Source organism: Penaeus japonicus, unplaced genomic scaffold, assembly GCF_977035675.1.
Source record: "Penaeus japonicus unplaced genomic scaffold, GWHDUDI00000001_assembly GWHDUDI00000029, whole genome shotgun sequence".
Taxonomy (NCBI): Eukaryota; Metazoa; Arthropoda; class Malacostraca; order Decapoda; family Penaeidae; genus Penaeus; species Penaeus japonicus.
Window position 1 is genome coordinate 8,057,744 of NW_028234431.1, and position 5,000 is coordinate 8,062,743.

A 5,000-nucleotide genomic window follows, 5' to 3' on the forward strand; every position below is an offset into this window, starting at 1 on the left:
GTAGCAGATACACTCATCTCTTTCTCCCTCCCTCTCTTTTTTCTTTCTCTCTCTCTCTCTCTCTCTCGATCACTTTCTCACTCGCTCGTTCACTTTCTCTCTCACTCTCTCTCTCGCTATCTCTCTCTCTCTATCTCTCTCTCGCTCACTTTCTCTCTCTCGCAAGACTGTTTATGTGCACTGCAGACAATATCGACGGTCTGCAATGAACTAGGATTGATTATTTCAATAGATAAGACCAAGGTATACAGAGATAAACAGTTCAATATAGATGGTGATAGTATAGCTCAGGTTGAGTCATTTCGATATCTCGGAGTAGATATTCCACATACGGCCGAAGATGTTGAGGTGATCAATCAAAAATGTAAGAGTAGACTAGCTGCCCTACGAGCAGTTGCTGGCAATAATGTAACTTCGGGGGCAAACATACGAATTGTAAGAATGATGTATACAGCTCACATAAGACCCCTCATTGATTATGTTGCACCTGCTCTAATAACACAGCCATCCCGAACAATTAGAAGGCTAGAAGTAATGCAAAATGTGGCAATGAGGATAATCCTGGGATGTCCAAATACTACTAAGGTCTTGAACATGAGGAAAGAACTCGGATTGCCAAGCATTACTGATAGGATCACAGAAATCAACACAATGACAGCAATAAAATTATTAAGATCGTCAGATGACAGTATAGCCAAGGAATCTTTGTTAAATTGCCTTTCCACGGGGCGCCACAGATCTGCTTGGGTCAAGAAAACATGCTCAGAGCTTCGAAACCATAATATGATAGATTTCTGCAAAGGGATCCCTCAAAAACATTCTGTTCCGCCATGGGAGATAAAGCACTTCGACATCATCAAAGCAAGTGTCCCTCCAAAAAAAAAACAAATTGAAAACAACGCCCACCTGAAAGCTAAATTAAGAAAGGACATTCTGAAGCAAATTCACGAGATTAAGCAAGAGTATGAGATAAAACAGCTTATTTTCACTGATGGGTCGGTAATTCCAGCCACAGGTTCAGCCGCATGCGCTGCAATCGTATGCGATGCCACTGGAAGGATTAGCGATGTTGGTTTCAGACTCAACAACTGGGCGTCCATCCTGCAGGCAGAACTGTTTGCTTTACTTGTTGCTCTTAAGATAGCCGATCGCACGGGGGATAGTACTCTCATCATTACAGACTCCCTCTCCTCACTTCATGCTCTAAACTCATACAGAAATGATAACACAGGACTCGTGTCAACAGCGAGGCATAGGTTGAACAGATTGTTTCTGAAGGATGTAACCACTAAAATATTGTGGGTACCATCACACATAAATCTAGTTACACGATATGGCTGATGCTCTATCTAGATCATGCAGTCATATGGATACTATTGAGTATGACATTGGTGTAACAACTGAGCATGTACGTAAGATCATAAAGAAAAAGCTCTCCACTCAGGCTGAAACTGAGAGAAATGTTGAGCAAGACACAAGCAGATCAATCATTCACCATAATGCTATGTCCAAGACGAAGTATATCTACGGCAGTACAAACAGAGTTACGAGACAGCTTGATGTAGTGACCGCAAGGTTACGGCTTGGCTGCAAATATTACTGGGAGTATAGTGTTTCAAACAATGCTGGGGGAACTGAATGCAAGTTGTGCAGTCAGCCCTATTCACACACCCTTGACCACTATGTAATGATATGTCCTCTAATTGAAGAATTTCGTGAAAGGATTGAACGTAAAACATTGTATAGTATTGCAACATCCTTTATAGAGGACGGCATTTTATCAGATATATTACGTAAACACAAAGACTTTGCCTGTAATAGATAAAATTGCAAGGCCTCTCTAGAGTGATATACATGCACTACTATGTCTTATGTACAGCTTTGCCCTAGCTTATTGATTGACAGGGTCACAGTAATAACTGCTTTACCAACAATGTATGTCTCAGAATCTAATATGAACTGTACAAATCATTTAGGCATAGTTCCTATGCCTATTCATGTGTATACAATGTATATAGTATGAATAAACATATCAAAGTCAAATCAAAATTATATAATTGTTTTTTATTACGTAAAACTGTGTGGCATAAAGTGATTGGTGTGTAGCATACAATAGCAAGCAAGATTATGTGCGTGCATGCAAGGTCAGTAAATTACTTTGTGCGTGTGCATGTCTGTTCGTGTAATCAGCATTGTGTATAAATGCGACTATGTGTTATTATGTAAGCCGAGGGCCAAGACTGATAAATAGCTATGTGTAGCAGATGCACTCATCTCTTTCTCCCTCTCTTTTTTCTTTCTCTCTCTCTCTCGATCACTTTCTCACTCGCTCGTTCACTTTCTCTCTCTCTCTCTCTCTCGCTCACTCTCTCTCTCTCTCACACACGATCTCTCTCTCTCTCTCTCTCTCTCGCTCACTTTCTCTCTCTCTCTCTCTCTCTATCGCTCACTTTCTCTCTCTCTCTCTCTCTCTCTCTCTCTCTCTCTCTCCCTAAAACTATAACAAAAGATGAAATACAAAATGGGAGACGACCTAAAAACTAAAACTAAAATCAAACATAAGCATCGCCAAGGCATGTATAAAGTCACATTTTAGTCTTCAAAACCTGTTGAGATTTTTCTGGGCCGATTTCAGTTCAGCGTAATTATGATACATCCATTAGCATGAGCGTACGCGTGTCCGACTGTTTACATAGCATAGAGAAAATAATTGTGATGGAACAGTGGAACAAAGTGAAATGAAACGTATTAAACCGACTGTTTACAGAGCATGGAGAAAATAATTGTGATGGAACAGTGGAACAAAGTGAAATGAAACGTATTAAACCGGCTGTTTACATAGCATAGAGAAAATAATTGTGATGGAACAGTGGAAGCTGTTTACATAGCATAGAGAAAATAATTGTGGTGGAAGAGTGGAACGAAGTGGAATGAAACGTATTAAACCGACTGTTTACATAACATAGAGAAAATAATTGTGGTGTAACAGTGGAACGAAGTGGAATGAAACGTATTAAACCGACTGTTTACATAGCATAGAGAAAATAATTGTGATGGAACAGTGGAACAAAGTGGAATGAAACGTATTAAACCGACTGTTTACATAGCATAGAGAAAATAATTGTGATGGAACAGTGGAACGAAGTGGAATGAAACGTATTAAACCGACTGTTTACATAGCATAGAGAAAATAATTGTGATGGAACAGTGGAACAAAGTGGAATGAAACGTATTAAACCGATTGTTTACATAACATAGAGAAAATAATTGTGATGGAACAGTGGAACAAAGTGAAATGAAACGTATTAAACCGACTGTTTACATAACATAGAGAAAATAATTGTGATGGAACAGTGGAACAAAGTGAAATGAAACGTATTAAACCGACTGTTTACATAACATAGAGAAAATGATTGTGATGGAACAGTGGAACAAAGTGAAATGAAACGTATTAAACCGACTGTTTACATAACATAGAGAAAATAATTGTGATGGAACAGTGGAACAAAGTGAAATTAAACGTATTAAACCGACTGTTTACATAACATAGAGAAAATGATTGTGATGGAACAGTGGAACAAAGTGAAATGAAACGTATTAAACCGACTGTTTACATAACATGGAGAAAATAATTGTGATGGAACAGTGGAACGAAGTGGAATGAAACGTATTAAACCGACTGTTTACATAGCATAGAGAAAATAATTGTGATGGAACAATGGAACGAAGTGAATTGAAACATATTAAACCGATTGTTTACATAACATAGAGAAAATAATTGTGATGGAACAGTGGAACAAAGTGAAATGAAACGTATTAAACCGATTGTTTACGTAGCATAAAGAAAATAATTGTGATGGAACAGTGGAACAAAGTGAAATGAAACGTATTAAACCGACTGTTTACATAACATAGAGAAAATAATTGTGATGGAACAGTGGAACAAAGTGAAATGAAACGTATTAAACCGACTGTTTACATAACATAGAGAAAATAATTGTGATGGAACAGTGGAACGAAGTGGAATGAAACGTATTAAACCGACTGTTTACATAGCATAGAGAAAATAATTGTGATGGAACAGTGGAACGAAGTGAATTGAAACATATTAAACCGATTGTTTACATAACATAGAGAAAATAATTGTGATGGAACAGTGGAACAAAGTGAAATGAAACGTATTAAACCGACTGTTTACATAACACAGAGAAAATGATTGTGATGGAACAGTGGAACAAAGTGGAATGAAACATATTAAAGACACTCGCCCATCAACCGCGCAACTTTTATACGAGATGAGTTCCTTAGAAAACCGATAAGAAATAGTTAAAACGACAAAGAGAAAAATAGATAAAAATGAAGATAAGACTCAGTCGAAGTTCCCTGAACATAAGGGGAAGGAATGGGAGTACCGAATAACCTTAGAGGAATTAGGTCAATTAAGGGCCATTGAGTTGTTAGAAGAACATGGGATAGCGGGGAGGAAGGGATGAGGGGAGGAAGGCTGGTTAGCTTTTGTCTAGATGTCTGTTTCTCTACATATGTATCTCTTAGTCTCTCTCTCTCTCTCTCTCTCTCTCTCTCTCTCTCTCTCTCTCTCTCTCTCTCTCTCTCTCTCTCTCTCTCTCTCTATATATATATATATATATATATATATATATATATACACACATACACATGTCCGTATGTATGTATATATATATATATATATATATATATATATATATATATATACACACATATATAGATATATATAGATATATAATATAATCATCTCTCTCTCTCTCTCTCATTCTCTCTCTCTGTCTCTCTCTCTCTCTCTCTCTCTCTCTCTCTCTCTCTCTCTCTCTCTCTCTCTCTCTCTCTCTCTCTCTCTCTCTCTCTCTCTCTCTCTCTCTCTCTCTCTTTCACCCAATCTATATATCTACATATCAATCTGTCTCAAAATGTCTTTACAACAAAGCACAGACACACACAGAAATCGGAAAGCTTCTTCCCAA